Source organism: Eublepharis macularius, chromosome 9, assembly GCF_028583425.1.
Source record: "Eublepharis macularius isolate TG4126 chromosome 9, MPM_Emac_v1.0, whole genome shotgun sequence".
NCBI classification, from domain to species: Eukaryota; Metazoa; Chordata; class Lepidosauria; order Squamata; family Eublepharidae; genus Eublepharis; species Eublepharis macularius.
The window spans coordinates 75,126,708-75,145,543 of record NC_072798.1 but is presented as its reverse complement, the minus strand read 5'-3'; positions in this window follow the sequence as shown (position 1 = coordinate 75,145,543).

Sequence of the window (18,836 nt, the reverse complement as noted above, 5' to 3'; positions counted from 1 at the left end):
TATTTCTAATATGCTTCCATACTTGTAACCTTAAATTGTAATAAGGCTATTCTAAAATACCAAATTTGTAAAAATATTATATCAGTCTAAGTGGACTCTAACTGTAGTATGACAAGCATTATTTTATGTTCTGTGAAATCCTGGCTTGTCATGAAGCTGACTCATTTTTAGCTGCTGTATCTCATAAAATGTTGCTAAAATTAGACGATCTTTCTGTTATTTCTACTCCATAAACAATCTCTCTGGTTGCCATAAGATTAGAATGAGTAATGAGTTCAAGGTGTGAGATGCTGAGATCACACTAATGGATGTATTATGTATAATTGCTACTCCCAGACTTAGCTCTTAGATTTCTCTATGTGATGACAAGTGCTTTGAAAGATCTACACGCGCGGACTCTCTCTTCTCATCATTTCCTTTGAAATCTATTATGAATGTTTCTGACATGCTTTTTCAGTCAGTGCAGCACATGATAATTAGCTCACTCCAAAGAATGTCAGATTAAAAAAAAATACAAAGACAAAACTACAACACTTTTTGAGGCTCTTAATTCAATGTACCTAGTAGTACCTAAACCATTATTTTTCTTGAAAACTCTCAGTCTGCTTTGAAAATAAGACTTTGGCTTTTACATGGAAAAACAAAGTAAACGATTGTGTTTTGTAATACCATCTGCTAGCATAGATAGTTGTCTCCAACCAGTTTTTGATCCTACCATTAGGTATGCTAGCTCAGAAGTAAATAGTATATTATTTACACCACCAATAAGTAGTCTGACTTTCAGTGCTGTGACAGTTCAGTGCCATTTTCAGAGTCAGAGAGACGAATGAAATTAGTCTAACTTAGAATAACCTTATCCCTGAAAAGAAAGAATGCAAAAGAAACATTCTATCAGTAGAATAGGCTCGATATGTGAAATATGATACAAATAGAATTTTCACAGCCTTTTAGAATAGAAAAGGCATGATTTGGCTGGACCCAAGTTGTTCGGTTTTCTGTGCGATACAGTTTACCTAATGGATATTGTGAATGTACAGAGGTTTGCAAGAAAATAGTCGCTAGCAGCAAAGTTATAAACAATACACAACACTTGATTGCCAGTTATAATTTAATTCTTATTAAACTTCTTTCCCATCTTTCAAATAATACTCTTCTGCTGGAAGAAGGTGGAGTGCCAGAGATCTCTATGCCCAATGCGTAGTTTGTATGGTTTTTTTTTGTTTAACATGCTTGTTACCAGTTTTCATTAGCACTCAATGAAGAGATAGCAGAGTTTTCCAAAATATGTAGGGTTGAGTCTTGTCTACGTTCTCTTAAGACTTGCTGAGATCCCCCACAAGTCCACTTGAATCACACACCCTACTGAGTTCTCTGAAACAACTGGTATCTCTCTAAGGTTTCTATGGTTTCTTGCTTCACATTTTTCTTTAGCTTCCAGCTAAAGTGTTTTGACTGAATTTTCAAAATTGCACAAAATGAGAAGAAGAGCCACCCACGTGATGAGAATTGCAAAACGTAGTAGCTTCTTTGAAATATCTCCGTTTTGTCTATAATGACTGTTGAACTGAATCTGTTAAGGTTAAGATAGAGGTAAGGAAGAGGATATAGTACCAAAATCAGTGTTGTGAGATTGGAGTATAACAAGATGAGGTATGCTGAAAAAAAAATCCAACTTGTCCATATAACTGGAAACTTAAAAATACATCAGGTGTGATATTCAATATGTGACAGTGTTTCCAGTTTGCAAGCACATCTTCCCCTTAAGGGTTCCATGTGCTTTCTCAGACTGAGAAGAGCTCTGTGGTTTGTAAACCAGCCAACCCGGAATCTTGGATGTCGCCATATATTCCTGAGCTCTGAGGTCAGCATTCCAAACTGGTGAGACTGATGTCGTATCTACAAATGAAATGGACTGGTTTACTAAGAGCCCAAAATCTGAATAAGATTTAAATATTGAATCCCTGAGGTGGGGTTAACACTCAAACACAGATTACATACCGCTGGACTAATTATGTTTATGTGTTACAATTGCTTACCAAGATTCATATCAATGTAGACGTGGAGTTTTCTAGAAGACTTCTAACAGCTGAGCAACGGGAAAGGTTTAGAAATACGATTCTCATAATGTTTTCAGATACAGTGAATGAGTACAAAGTTCAACTGGCCTAACGCCTTATCCTTATATCTTGAGTGAATGAGGTGTTTTCCCACTAACAGCAGCCATTAACCAACCGTGTTTGGAAGAATGTTCATTACCTTTTTACCTTTCCTGGTAGGGTTGCTGTTTCTTGAAGCCCCTGGAAGGAGCCTCCTTCGTCATTAATTGGAGTGAGTCTGACATTCCAGACAGCTTCGCCTGAGTTCAGGCAACTGCAAAACCTGTTTAAATAGTGCCCTATCATTAGAAAAATGGATTTGATTCATGATGTGGCTCTAGTCCTCAGACTTTAAAATGCCCGATGCCTGGTTTCAGGTCTCTGCATGCAAATATAATGTGGGCTAATAGTTCTACTGTATTTTGTGTGTTCACTTTTGCCAACTAATCAATTAACAGTGCAATCCTACAAGAGTTACTTCAGACTAAGCCCATTGACTGGAGGAATTCTTCTTAGGATTGCAGTGTAAATGAGGCAGTTTATCTCGATCCAGGTTCCATACTGAGAGCCAGTTTGGTGTAATGGTTAGGAGCACAGGACTCTGATCTGGAGAACTGGGTTTGATTCCCCACTCCTCCGCTTGAAGCCAGCTGGGTGACCTTGGGCTAGTCACGGTTCTCTGGAGCTCTCTCAGCCCCACCCACCTCACAGGGTGTTTGTTGTGGGGATAATAATGACATACTTTGTAAACTGCTCTGAGTGGGCATTAAGTTGTCCTGAAGGGCGGTATATAAATCCAATGTTATATAAATTGAATGTTATTACTTGTGGTTGTGTAAACAGAATGCCCAGGTATAAAACACTGACAATTGAAATACCAATAAAATTTTTTTTAAAAAAAATTACAGTCCATGCCATCATATAACTGGCTATTGGATTGATACAGTTTTGACTGACCATCTAAAGGCTTACAAGGGAAAAAGCAGGTTTCTGCAGGTACCTTATTCCATGAAGATGGAGCTGTTATTGAGAAGCCTCGAGAGTAAGTCTTACCAAGATGTGCTACTGTCACTGAAGTCAAGGTTTTCCTAATTTGGTCCATTTTCTCTATTACAGTGAATGTCTAAAGCATAGTGGTGTGATTATGTGAATGATGATAATCACAGACAAATTTTGTACGTTTCTGAAAATTCAGGGATACACCTGGAAGTGCTGTCAGCTATTCACATTCACTGGTATATGTCTGAAAAGTAAAGAAAGTTCAGAAATTAATTAGATTCTACCGCGGTTGTCAGAATTCACATGTAAATGTTGACACTCACCAAATTTTGTATATTCACATAATATATCTATGTGGGTTTATTGCTGCATCCTGTAAGGTTCAGCGTGAGTAATACTATGGTGAAACATCATAGAGTTATTAACAAGGCATTATCCCTGTCCTCAAATACTTGCCTGAATAAAAAAAATGTCTTCCATTGCTTGTAGAAGATACTCAGGCCCAGACTTTGCCAGAATCCCAAGCCTATGGATGACAGTCGGGGGGTCTCCGAATAGTAAATATGGGACAGGAAGAGGAGCCAGAGTTATGATATAGTTGGGGACCACAAGCACATCTGGAACACTAAAGGGCCAGCTGGTGAAAAGGAGAGGTGGTTGGGTCATCTTAAGCCAAAGAGGGAAGAGAGAAAGGAGGAAGAAGAGCTTTTTTGAGGGGTGTCTCTGAACCTGTCTGTGCTAACAAGGAATCCTCTCTGCTTCTGAGTGAACTTTTCCTCACAATATTACCCCTCCTCTCAACATGTACGTAGATAGAAGTAGGAGGCAGGGCGTCTACCCTTTGCTCAAAAAGTAGCAAAAAATGGCTTGGTACACAAAACTAAGGTATTATATCCTTAAATATTTATTTATGCTAAGACGTAATTAGTAGAAAGATTTGGGGTAGACATTCTGAGAGAGAAGTCATACCTCTTGCAGGTGCAGTGGCAATGTCTGGTGGCAGGCAGAGTATGCTTTCGGTAGCAGAATCTAGGAAGCTACATTAAATTATTAACACCAAGGTTGCTGTGCTTCATTTTCTTCAGTTAGGCAGTCTTGCTGATACGACATATTTTACAGTTAGTTGAAGCTGCATCTGCACTGCATTTATTTTGCATCTTGTCAGCAGGCACCAAGGGAATCCATAACCTGTTTTTGAAGGGTCATTGAGAGTTTGAGTGAAGTTTTATCCAGGAGGACTCAATAATACTTAGGCCGTGTTCCTCCTCTTTATTTCTTAGAAGGCTGGTGTTCAAGAAATCCATGGCAATGTAATATTTTTTAATTACTCAGTACTGCCTTCTCCAATCAGAAGTCTTCATGGGAGGAAGAAGTTAAATAGTGAAAAGAGTTGTGGAAATTTCTGGGAGGAGTCTCTAGAATTCAGAAATTCTAAGGGACTGAATTAGTTCAGCTTTGGAGAACTGACTTTTATTAGCTGAATAAAATATTTTGCCCACGTTGTTCCTACAGCCCACAACCTTCCCGTTGCCAGAGTACTGTTTATCGATGTATGAATACTCTTTGTCAACCACTTGTTGTAAAGGCTTCATTTTCTTTTCTTTATGTTGTGCTGTGTGTGAATGATAGAAATAAGGTTTCTGGGTCCCCTTACACACAGTCCTGCGCCAGTATGATGACATCACTTCCCGGAACTTATGTCATCACGCAAGGTTGGGGAGCATGCATGCGCTTCACAGCAGGCTGATTTGGGGCGCAAATCAGCCTGCTGTGAAGCGTGTGAGTGCTATCGGGACAGCACAGTGATGTTAGTAATGTCGTCGCACTGGCCCCGGGAGCATGCCTGGGAAGCCCGTTTGCCGCCTTTCCCCCAGCCGGCCAATTAAGTGGTGGCAGGGGGCGAAAGGTGGGAGCAGGGAATCCCCTATCCCTACCAGAAGAATGGGATCCCTAGGTGGAAATGCTTTAGCTGAAATGTCTGCCACCCAACCACACCACCATGTAGGCTTGTAAATGGCTCACAGGTGCTTGATTCCATAATTTCTTTCAAAGTCATCCAGTTTTACAACCTTTTTTGCATAGTCTTATCTGGTTGGCTGCTGATTAAATTTCCATTCTTTCTCTCAAGGATCGGGTTGTTTTTTTTCACCCTACAAGAAAAAAGAGCCTGAGGGATTCATAAATGCCATTTTCAGTTGCTCCTCAGTGGAAAGTCCCTGTTTGGGTTAAGATTAGGAAAATATGGGGTTTGAGTTTTTCTTGCTCACTAACTCTTTCTATAATCATGTGTGACAGACTCAGTTTTGAAACAGCTTCACTAAAAGACTTAAGTAGTACATATAATGTCTGTGCCCTCGCTGGCTTTAACATCTGTGTTAAAGTTCAGTATTTTATTGTTCTTGAATGCCTTTTGTTATGATTAGGCTCTTTCTGCCTTTTTTCTATAATGGTATATAAACTTTCATTTCCTTTTAAAATTGATTTTAAAATTTTGATTACGTTTCTGTTCTTTGCAGATGTTTCTCTGTTTAGCTGTGTAACACATTACTGAATTTGCTCTCCTTATACCATTTGTGTTCCTTTTACAACTAAGTTTATAAGAAAGCATTCTGGCAGTTGATAACCAGATGGCAGCAGTCCTGTTGTGGTTCTTATATGTTTGGACCCTTGAGTGATTCCGGCAGATGAGTTGAGGGTACATGGCAGGAATTTAAGCAGGAAAAACTGTATGTTCTCAGATGCCAGTCTTCGCTGGATCTTGTTATGAGCTGAAGATAAAAATATATTTAAATGCAGATCTTCATCCTAATCTAAAAACTTTTTTAAAATTACAAATAGAAAGTAGTTTTTAAAATACGATCAGTTAAATAAGCTCCATTGGCATAATCACCTCTTTCCAAACTTATCTATATGGTTTGAATCTTCCCTGGTGTCCAAGGAATTCAGGGTGATCTAAATGGGAATTATCTCACCTTCGTCCAAGGACCTAAGGGTAGTGTATGTGAAGACGTGTTTATTCTCAGAGTAACCATTTGTCTGAGAACCTACCTACATTTTATCAGGTATATCCCCAGGTCAAATTCGGTCCGCAGATTTGGGAGTCTCAGGCATGTGAGGGCCTGATTTGGATAAGTATGGCACCACACAGAGAGAGGGTCTTAAGTCTCTCCTCATCCCATTTGGCTGACCTAAATGGCCCAGGGGGGGGGGGTCAGTATTTATCCCATTGGGGGCTCCATGTGTACAGATGGGGCACCTGCTGGTTTCTGCAAAAGGGCAAAAACAGGGCAGAAAAATGGCACTGAGCAGAGGCTTAAGTCCCTTTTCCTCACGTACCTTGCACTATCCAAATCAGGTCCCACTTGCCTCAGAGGCACAGACTCCAGAATGTGTCTGCCAACCCCACCTATGGATGTACCCAGGAAAAACAAATTGCAGAGGAATAGACAGAAAAATTGTCAGTGGACCAAGATTGCTCATTTAGCTTCTGGGCACATTCAGATGTAAATGAGGTATAAATCTAGGTCACTCCAATCTAGTGTTCCTGCTGAGTTTCTCTTCGCAACTGGTTCAACTAAAAAATCCCTGTTTCGTTTCTCCTTTGTGCAAATGAAATCCATGAGCCTTTATCATTATGGCTATGATCTGTTCCTCTTGCCAAATTTTTCTCATTGAAAAACATATTTTTCATTATTGTTCTTGTGTCAGTTGCATATAAATAGTGGTGCAAAAGAAACAAGCATATCAGGAATGCCAGCATCAAAAATGGACGCAGTGGAAAAGCCCATGATAAAAATATATGAAAACAAAACAAATAGGGCATACCCATACATTTCTGTTGCAATTCAAGCCCAACATACCGTCTTCTAAACCACACCAGCTCTTAAATGTCAGCCTAACATGAAAAAGGGGCCTACAGAAAATACATAGACTTTTAACTTCCACAGGGAAAATGTTCCGAAGCTATGGGCACCCATAAAAATGTTTTTTCTCTGATATTTTGGATGAATGAGAAAATGATATTGCTAAGTGGTGCTTTTAAGGATTCAATAGGAAATGGAAGATTTCAAAGGTATATTGCATGCTGTTCATATATTGCACATAGCAGTTTGTACCCAGGAGTGATAGGAAGCCAGCACAAACCCTAAACAATATTTTGCCAATGGCCCACCCCTACAAACAACAAAACCACCACATTTTGTATCTACTATAGTCTCCAAAGCAGTGTTCAAATGTGGCCCTAGTTGCAGCATTTGTCAAGAATTTAGGTAATTAAGGGAGGGGCCATGATGGCTCAGTGGTAGAGCATCTGCTCTGCATGCAGAAGATCTCAGGTTCAGTCGCTGGAGTCTCCATGAACAAGGATCAGGTAGCAAGTCTTGTGAAAGACAGAAATGCTGAAGAACCACAGCCAGTCAGAGTAAACAAAACTGACCTTGATAGAGCAGTAGACTGACTCAGTATAGGACAGCTTAATGTGTTTATGAGAATTGTTGGTGAGGTCTCAGTGTAAGAAATCACGTGAAACTATACTGAACTTGGTTAGAAACATCCCTGCTTGTTCTCTAGTGGCACATATCCCAAAAGTGAGTAGCTGTTTTCCAAAGGGAAAACCATATACAAGAGGATTCCATCAACAACATATAAATCCATCTTCTCCAGCTCAAAGGATAGTCCAACTATAATTTTTTCTACTTTATGTAGATTTATTTTCAGCTAGCTTCGATCCATTGAGTTCCTCACTGTAGCTAGAAGAGTCACCAGAATCAGATTTCAAGAAGAGAGTTGAGCATCGCTGGGATGTTGATTCTACTTGTATTGCTACATATTTCACTGTGTTTTCATATTCTTTTTTTAACTAGGTAGGAGTGATAATAACATGAAACCTTGTGGCAATTCTCAGGGGAGATCACAAGAAGATCTTGACCAATCCCTGTTTGATCAAATGGGGAGATTACAGTAGACTTTGAGAAGTATAGAATAGACCTTACAGTTCCTGATAATTGTGTTTTCGTTCCTTGAAAGCTTCACAAATCTCTTTCCAGTTTTGATCCTTTAAAAAGGAGCAGGGAACAAAGATACTTTAAAAGCCAGCAGCATATGGTAAATGCTGTCCTTTTTAAGCTTGAATGTATCTGTATCGGAACGGTTCGTTTTTCAAGGATGCCGTCATCATTGCATTACTGTTTCTTTTCCGCTTTAAGTGTATTATATGAATAGATGGTGTTGAGCAGGCTACATTGCTGCCACCTACTGCTTTAGGACACAAACTTCACTTATGACAATTACTCTGCTTAATTCCCCGATTTCCATAAAGGATCTCCGCAGTAGGCTCTGGTGAAGACGCCTTTTGATTCCTCTATGTTTCCTTCAATTGATTTTGTCTTTTAAACGGGTACGGTGTGGGGCCAGTGTTCCATATTCAGTGCTTCTTCTGTGCTCTTTTTAGAGGCATGTGGCAATCATAGCCATTTGCCAACCCCCTCAGCGCTGAGTATTCCCAGCCATTACATTTGTAAATGGAAGAGTTGGCAAATAATTGAGAAAGAACTATTCTCTCTCAAATCCAGAGGAGTTAGGTGTTAGTCTGTAGTCACAAAATAGTAAAGAATCCAGTAGCACCTTTAAGACTAACCAACTTTATTGTAGCATAAGCTTTCAAGAGCCTCAGCTCTCTTCATCAGAGGCATCAACAGATGCTACAATAAAATTGGTTAGTCTTAAAGGGGCTACTGGACCCTTTACTATTCTCTCTTAAGGAGACAGAAGATTATTCATGGACCCTGCCATCCCACCCTTGGGAGTTACATTCCTGCATAACTGCATAACTCTTGGTAGAGAAATCTTGTTAAGTTACATCCCCTCCTTCCTCCTGTTGGTTTGTTGTCTCTCTTTTTGCTCTTCTTTTCAAGACTCTTTGGATTCCAAAATTAAGAGTACAAGGAAATACATTGTTTGGTACCATGGGCACTACTCATTTAAAATAATCTTTCTTGTCAAAACCTGTAAATGGACCCAGAAGTAAAACCTCTCTCTTGCCCGCTTCTCTCAGCAATCCAGCTGATTGGGTAGACATCTGGCATGGAAAATTCCTGTGCAAGACAGCTTTGAGCATTTTGTTTTCATGCATCAGATTCTGCTATTGGCAAACTGCTTCAGACTATGTTTTTCAAGCATTTGCTGGTGCATACTGCAAGCTGAATCCTGCACATGGTGCAAAATATACATGACTGTCCTCAATCTCATGGTCCCTTGTGTTTGTAAGTGTCCTCAGTCTCCAGTCATGTGTTCGATGTGTGCAGAGCCTTCAAGTGGCTTCCTCACAGCTACCCCAATGACCATGTGAAAAGCCCTCGGTCATACCAATGGCTTTGGTTTTTGGAAGAAAAATGTGACTTGGAAACTTTGGCCTTGTTAGCATCCTTGGTGTCGCTGCCCTGAGTCACCCTTCCTGGATAACAAAGAGGTGCCATACGAAGTTTGATTTGAGATGGTTTCTTGGGGAGTGATAGCAAAAAGGAGCAGGGAACAAAGACTTTTTGCTTAGATACAGATCTTTTCACCGTTGATAAGAATAAGCCCCCCAAATACAGGGTTGAATTCAGCCAGCTTTTTCATTCAATCTCACTCGGTTTATCTCCTTACTATACCGCCATCCAAAATAGCTTTTGTCCATGCAGGTCCCATGTTCTCCAGCAGAGTTGTTTGGGTTAGTCAATAGCCCCTCTTTCCTTTTGCATCAGCCCAAAAGCTTGTTAGTTCTAGCACCACTGAACTTTCCTTCCAGTTTCCAGGTCCCCCCATCTCTAAACTATGGGATGGCAAGTGCGGGATGCCACAGGCACTTTACCTGTGTGCAGGGCTTTTTTTCAGTGGGAACGTGGTGGAACGGAGTTCCGGAACCTCTTGAAAATGGTCACATGGCTTGTGGCCCTGCCCCCTGATCTCCAGACAGAGGGGAGTTTAGATTGCCCTCCGCACTGCTCAGCGGCACAGAGGGCAATCTAAACTCCCCTCTGTCTGGAGATCAGGAGGCGGTGCCACCAGCCATGTGACCATTTTCTCTGAGGGCAACCCACTGAATTCCACCACCTCTTTTCCCAGAAAAAAGGCCTGCCTGTGTGTATGTGCCCAAGTGTGCATGCACATGTTCCTCAGTGATGATATCATTTCCAGAGTGACCCAAAAGTGACAGGTCATGCCAGTGGCCAATTCGTTAAAAATTGACCCTGGTGCGACCCGTCTCTTCTAGGTCACGCCAGGAGGGATGCAGGGGCTCACACGTACTTTGCATACATGCCTGCCAATCTGCCTCCCCTGTTCCCGGACCAATCCCCCCTCTGAGTTGGGGGGGAGGCTGTGGCATGGGGGGGAGCCTGGTGGGTGTGAGGGGATCCTTGGTGGCCCTGGTTCCTTTCCCATGGATATTTCCTAGTTCCTTTCTCACTGTTTATCAGCAAAGAAAATGTATCCAAGTGGGTTTTGAATTTCGATGTTCCGGCCACAGCATTGCTATTATGTGAAAGTCTCCCTAGGGGAGTTGTGATATATTGACTTTTGGATACTTCCCAAGCAATCATTTAGCCAGTAATGAAGAACTACAGCAACTTAAATACTGTTTTGTAACTTCAATCTTATTCCAGCTGACTTCTTATCGATGAGGGAGTCATTACAGGTCAGACCTAATCATTATTATTTCAGTTTGCTTTGCACTCCTTGACTCCGTGTGACTCACAATAAAAAAGTGCAATGAAAGAAAATAAATGAGTTTAAACTACTGCCAGGAGTGATAGGAAAGAGTGGTTCTCTTGTGTCAAGATATAACACAGCTACTAATAGCCTAGAGCTACAAACTTCCATGTACATATGATTAAATGGTAGCTTTTTATTGGAAAGGGACATCTACTAAGGAACATGATGGCTGTTAATATTAGAGGATTCTCTCTTCTTGCAGTGGAATCAATTCCATGGATTTCAGTTGTTTCCATTTAAAAATGAGCACATAGTGAGATGTGAAGATTGCAGATTGGTTATTTGAATCAGAGTGTATGTGTTGGATGCTGATACATAATACGGAACAAACAATACATAGCTGCAACTCAGTTCAAAGCAAGTCACACAGATGGATGTTGCAATCTTGGCTTTCTTTAAGGCATGACAGAAGGCACACAGAGTACATGGGAAAATAATCAAGAAATATCTCTCAGAGGAAAAGCCAATAGAGCTCTTGTGCCACCTTGAAGAAAACTTCTTTTTAAAAATTCCATCATCAACTTTCACAGACTACAATCTCAGGAAGAGAACATTAAACATTATGCTGGAATAAAAATACGTTTGTTTTCAGGTTTTCACAAGACTCCAGACTCTGTTCCTAGTGTTAATGGAACATCCAGAAGCCGACCTTCTGTACGCTTGATTTGGCCATTTCCTCTTACTTTTTTACTACGTTTGCATCCTGTTCTTCTTTGAAGGATCTCAAAGTGCCAGTTTAGACTTACATCAACCTCTGAGATAAGTTAGGCTTAGAGATGATGACTTTCCTGAGACCGCCAAGTGACTTTCATGGATGGAAGATCTGCTGACACACAACAGAGAATAGCCAAACTAAGCATGGCCCTGGAACTATTTTACTGCCACATGATTAATGATGCAAGGAACATTTTGCAATGGAAAGCAGGTTTACGGGAGACAGTTAGGAGTTTTGAACATCTCACAGCTGTCTAACTTGAATAGAATGCCATACAGCTTTGCAGCTGCACAGTGGAGTTTCATTTCCTTCTGCCTTGGGCCATTTTTGCACCTGTGCATTAGGAGTCCTCAGGTTTCCCTCAGGGTCACAGATAGTTGGGTCAGGTCATTAAATGACACCGGACGAGGGGGGGGGCTATGATTCCCATGTATAAAAATACATATATGCAAGCTGCTGATGTTCTATACAGATAGGGAGCCATTAATGCTGATCTGGCACAAAGTGGTAAGACTTTTAAAAATACGGAGTGTTTATACATGACTGTTTTTGTTTATTCTTCATTGGAACAGTTGGTGGCAGAGAATGTCAAGGCACATAAATGGGCGGAGCGGTTAACATGCTCTGGGAATGTGTGGAAAGGAACCCAATACGGGTGCTTGAGCAGCTGGTTGACAACCCAACTGCCTGCTGAACAATTGGCACCCTGCTTATGATTGGGCATGTAGAGTGAGAGCTGATCTAGTAGGTGCCCGAGCAGCCTGACTGTGGGGTGGACTGGGATGCGACAACGTTGGACTGATTTCCCTACTGAGAACATTCTTACCACCCTTTTCTCACAGAGACTCAGAGTGGCTTACAATAAGTAACTGCCTTGGCAGGCAGTTACTTATTGTAACAAGGCTTGACTAAAACAGATACTGCAGAATAAAGCAACAAGTGGCTTTGTTTATTTTATGTTATTTATGTTGGATTGTTTTATGTAAACAATCCAATAAGGTATGGATTGCAGAAATTTGAAAACAAGCATAGATACGAATACAGACAGGAAACATTGCAGAAACAAAACACAAGTAATTTGACATGACATAAGGAATTTGACATGACATGCAAAAATGCCTAGAAGGAGATTATCTTTACCAACAGATAGTATTTAGTAGTATAGTCTATCGACCCTGTTCCTTTACCAACACACCTGTTTGAGCATTTCTTACAATAGAGATCTATTATCTGAGTGGAAAACCCTTTTAAATAATTCAGTTTTGCATAGTTTGTAAGTGGGAGCTTTCCTGACCTCATCAGGCAGGCCATTCCATAAGGTGGGGGCCACCACCAAGAATGTGCATGCATTGGCAGCTGTTGATCAGCAGCTGTATAGAATACACTGTACAGATGAGCAAACCTGCCATGGTGGAGAATCCTGCAGATACGAGTGGCCAAAGCCGTGAAGGACTTTGTGAGTGATAGCCAAAACCTTGGTAACTGATGGCTAGCCAATGAAGAGACTGCAGAATGAGAGTAATATGCATTCTCTGCCTAGCCCCTGATAATAATTGAGCAGCAGAGTTTTGTACCACCTGGAGTCTCTGAACTGCCTTTGAGGGGAGACCTCTGTAGAGTGCATTCTTGCAACAGATCCTGTCATTCAGAGAACTCTGCAGGGGTTTAAAATATAAAACATTTTGCAGGAAAATCTGAACTCCTAAAAGGTTCATACTGCAGTTTCTTGTATATTTCCAAACTAATCACAGAAAGATCTTTTGCTGCCTGACTGCAGTGAGATCATTTAAATACTTATAATGAAATAATAAAGCCAAGTCAGATGAGTTCTGTTCATCATACAGTAATCACATCCTCAAGGTAAAAAGAACCATAAGAGAGTGATTAGAAGAAGTGGTTAATATTTAGCGCCTGGAGTGCCAGGAAGAGTGATTTTTCTTTAAATGCATCATTTTAATTTGGCTACATTTTAAATTCTCTAAACTGACATAACTGAGTTAAATTATTGATATAGCATATGTTTCACAGAAGGACAAGACGAACTAAAAGAAAAGCCCCAAAATTAGAACACTTAAAGCATTTGGAAAAGAGAAGAGTCTTCATAGGGTGAATTTAGCACCCCGAGAATTTTTAAAAAAAATCATATAATGAAATACAAACAAATCAGTACTTTTTATTTGACCAACTGATGTTCCAAGTGCAGGAATTAAGGTTCTAAACTGCATCATTCTTCTTTAGATTTACTTATTTATCTAAACGTTTGTAGTCTACAGTTGTTAGCTCATTAGTAATTGTTCAAAAGTGGCAAACAAATATTTCAATTAACAAATATAAAACTCATAATAAAACCATCAAGCCAGTAGCTAACAACTCCCACCATGAAGAAATTTATAACACTTCCTGGAAAAAATTGCATATCAGTGCATAGATGCCGAAAGCAAAAATAAAAACAAGTAACAATTGATACCATATTTTTGTGTTGGAAATATACCAAAGAGGTTGATAGCACAATCTGGTGGGCGAGGGGGATGGTTAACAGGGAGACAAATAGATGATACGCTGGTGTACCTCTGAGATACATAGTCTGTAAGATATAAAGATACAAAGTTCAGTAAAGTCTGAGGAGTTCTATAATTTCCTGTCTGTTTGTGAGTGGATTAGATTAGCTCCATGCCCATACCTGTCCCATCTCTTCCCCCATCTGTGCTTTCCCCTTAGGGCTGCCCCTTTACATGTCCAAGTGGGTATGCTCTGACTGAGGGGTGCCCATGCTTGGATCGCTGTTGTTGGTCTTTCTAGAGCCACTGCACATCTGGGATTTTTTTCAGCTACAAAACATAGCAGAGGACCAGTGGCACCTTGAAGGCTGACCCCACATGTTGATCTCCAGCCCCTTCTAGCCGCCATGTGCAGCTTGCATGGGAAATGGGTTGGTGGGTGGTCCAAAGGGGCTTTTCTGAGATGGAGTAGAGGGCTCCCCAAAAACAGACGTCAATTTAAGGCTGGTTTATTACACGGCAGCTGGCTGAATTCCTTGTAGGAATTAAAACCTCCGAAACATTCCTTGTTGATCAAACATTTAGGGTTTCTAAGCCCCCTGGCAAATGCTGGGAGAGCAGGAGGGTGGAGGGGCACAGATCCTTTACAATTCTTTGCTCTTGTGGGTGCACAAAGTGTGCCCCATGCGATGACACTTCCTCCAGCTATATTGGAAGCAACATCATGGCACAGAACATGGCAATGCACATGCTTTGCGGCAGGCCGATTCTTAAAGAACATAGCGGAAGGATGCACACGGAGGCCATTTCCCTGGGCTGCCTGCCAATGGCAGGCAATCTCCAGGCAGCTTGCCTTCTCCCACTGATTGCCAGTGATTGCTGGGCAGAAGCAAATCGCCAGGAGTTTGCCCACCACCAGCGGGCACCTGGCAAGCCTAAGCATGATGAAACCATCCAACTGAAGTCTCCTCCCTCCCAGTTTTTATGGTGGCATTTTTTTTCTACAATAGAGAGTAAAATAACCGAAATGGTCTGAATCTACTGAAGAAAAAAAATGAGGTCTTGTTCATTTCTTGGTGGTGGAAAGTGCCCTTAAGTCAGAGTTAACTTATGGCAACCCTTGGTGGGGTGTCCATAGCAAGAGACTATCAGAGGTGGTTTGCCATTGCCTGCCTTTGCAACCCTGGTCTTCAATGGAAGTCTCCCATCCCATTACTAACCAAGACTGACCCTGCTTAGTTTCTGAGATCTGATGAGATCAGACTCACCTGGGCTATCTGGGTCAGGGCCATCATTTCTTACCCTGACTATTTTAAACTTTCCGGATTATAACTTAGTGGATGCTCTACTGTTCAATTGTGCACTGACCGTCTTCCTAGATATGTATTTCTGTTGCATCTCTGGGCATGTTCTTTAGGCAAAGCTCTCTGTTTCATCCCTAATGATTTATTTGGCTTTCAATCCCCTTACCTACTGAGAGATTGTCAACACGAAACAACCAGTACACAGACAGTAGGTATCAACAAGCTACATGCATGTTTAATGAAAGCAATCATTGGAAGAAGTCTGATGGCCAACTACCACAGTCTCTCTCTCTCTCTCTCTCTCTCTCTCTCTCTCTCTCTCTCTCTCTCTCTCTCTCTCTCTCTCCACACGTGCGCACACACACACACACACACACATATCACTGTCACTCTCTCACTCTATATGTATCACTATATAGAGAGGCATCTAGAGATTGGGATGTAGATATATATAGAGAGAGATGGAAATAGATGCAGAAAGTGATTGAGAGAGAGAAATAGTGATATAGATAGATATAGAAAGAGAAAGATAGAAAGAGGTATATAAAGAGATAGATATATAGAGATAGCAATATAGACAGGGATAGAGATAGACACATATAGGTGGATATAGACAGAGATAAAGAGATAGGTAGAGAGAGTGATATAGATAAAGACAGAGATAGACAGTTACAAAGAAATACATATGAAAAGAGACTTGGATAAACATGGCGATATAGATTCAGATTGACATAAAGAGAGAGAGAGCGGAATAGAGATAGATAGAAATGGATACAGAAAGTGATAGGTATATCAAGAGAGATACAGATACAGATATACAAATACAGATATACAGATAGAGATACAGATAGATAGAAACTATTATACAAAGAAATACAGAGACAGATACAAATACAGATAGAGATATATATTGAGACAGCAATAGATATACTTAAAAATACATATAGAAAGAGAGAGAGAGAGAGAGAGTGGTTGCTTCCATGTGTTCCTTTTTTTTCCCCAAGCTTTCTCTGTCCTGAAGCCAAGTCTTCCCAACCTGCTTTCATAACTCACCTTCCATACGCAGCGTCCTCATGCATTTCTTGGGTGTGTTCGTAATGGAAGGGAAAAAAGGTCCCCAAACAGAAAGTGCGTTCTTTCTGCACCTCATCACAAATGACGTTGGTGCAGTCCCACCTAACTTTCCTTTTTTTTTTTTGAGTGCATGTGGGATTGCGCTATATTGCAAAGTACTCCGTTCTCTACCGTTGATTTTCCAAAGTTTTAAATGCAGAAGTGTTTAATAAGTATGCAAACAGTAGAGTAGAGCAATCGCACGATTTCATATCCTACTATATAAAAGGCAAACCATGTTCCCTAGCACTCACACCTTATCCCTGTGGACGTGCAGTATGCAGGGATAAGAAGCAAGTGGGGGCAAAATGATTGCTCAGCACAGGCTGCGGGAAGGCTCAGTGTGGCGGCGAGGCCCTCCCAATGTGCCACGGCAGGGGGGGGGTGCTCCCTGCCGCCTCCGTGGGGTCTTGGGAGGGCTGAGCACAAGCCAAGCGGTGGCTGAGGGATCAGAGGAGGAGGGAGCCCCTGTTCTCTTCTCCATTCCCCTCTTGACTGATGCCGCAGGGAAAGGCACAGGGGTGGGGGAAGCGCTGCTAGGAGCGGTTATATTTTCCAAAACAACAGGCTTTAATGGTAGTTTGAAATAAAATCAGAAATGGCATGCTGTTCCCAATGTTGCGCAAGGATCGTTTTAAAAAGTAAAAAAAAAAAGGGGGGAGGAGGAGATATACTCGTGCATGCGAGCCAGACGCTTGTGTGGGAGGAGTAACGGCAAGAGGAGGGGTTAGAGATTTGTGGGAGGGCACTTCAGAAGCACGGAAAAAGCCTCCAGGTGCATTGATACATTAGATAACCGTGCGAAAAAAGCAGCATCAAAAATGAAAACGGAACAAAACAAGTTTCACAAAAAATGCTCAAAACTATGTAATGAGTGAGATAACCCACCAAAGTTCTGTTAGCAGGCCGTCTCATTAAGGATGTGTGGAAGCGACCATAGTCAGATAGACAGAGATTGATTGAAATAAAAAGACAGATACAGCCACAGTGGCTGTATGTGTGGATACATCTTGTCAGTGGAAAAGCACCAACAACTTTTTGTATACGTTGGACAAGCAAAAGTTTCCTTTATCATCATCATCATCATCATCATCATCATCATCATCAACAACAACAACAACAACAACAACAACAACAACAACAACAACATTAACAACACAACAACAACAACATTGCTAACCCGTCCTTCCCGCAAGCAGGCTCAGGGCAAGGTACAGCAGTTATAAAAGTACAATACAAATATTAAAAACTATTCATAAAACAACAGTTCATCATAAAATCAACAAACAGATAATAACTGTCAATTCCAGATTCCTGCCCATCAGCATACAGTTTTCTTTAAGATAACATTAACGGTGAAAGTTTAAAGACGACTCATCCAAAGGAATAAGCAGTCAGCAAACTAGTAGCCGAAATATTTGGTACTCTCCAGCCATTCTTCAGAGTGTAGTTTTAGAATTTAAGCAAATGCCATGATGATCAGCCAAAGCCCCTATGAGAAAAGTCTTAATTCATCTCCTCTGTACAACACCCCATCCAAGAAGGAGCAAGGGACTGCTGTGAGCTGGATTACAGTTCATGGGTGAGCAAATCATGTTTGGCTTTAAATTATGGAAACTGCCATTTTCCATTCACATCAGACACAAATGAATATGAGCAAAGTTCTCTCTGCTCCCCGTGTTCAAAACTGCAAGTGGTAGGAAGAAAAGGATACAGATTTGTATTAAAGTGTGCAAGGAAATGCCTTTGTCCCCCATCACACACTAGATGGTGTAGTGTGGAGGTGGAGCTACCTCTAAAAGGCAAGCAGTTGAGAAACATGAATTATGTAAATCGAAAGGGAACACATTGAAAAATGATGACAAGGGGATCATAGCAACAGAATGCTCATGGCAAAAAGCTCAGCGATGTCCCTGGAATAACAGTGATAGAAATATACAATCCTGAGACAGAACTGATCTCAGTAGATGATAGAAAGTGACCTGAGATAAACTGAGCTGAGGAAATAGAGGAATGCATCCATAAATCATTACTTAACTCAGCAAAGCTTTAATCTATCTGCCTGGCCCCAGCAGGGAAACTCTGGAGAAGATAGCTATTTACCAGGAGGAGATAGCAAAGTGAGGCCCTAAATCTAGACTAACACGTATAATACATTTCAGTGTGTCTCTCCATTAGCGCTGGAATCATTTCAGTAGCATCAGCTTGTTATAAAGATTACCAGAGACTGGATGTATTTGGCAATACATTATTCCTTATACCCCAAAGGAGCCCATCACTGTCTCAAAGTTAATGGGCCCAATGGGGACATGAAACAAATCAATGAAGCTGCATTGACTTCTATAGAGTTACATGGACT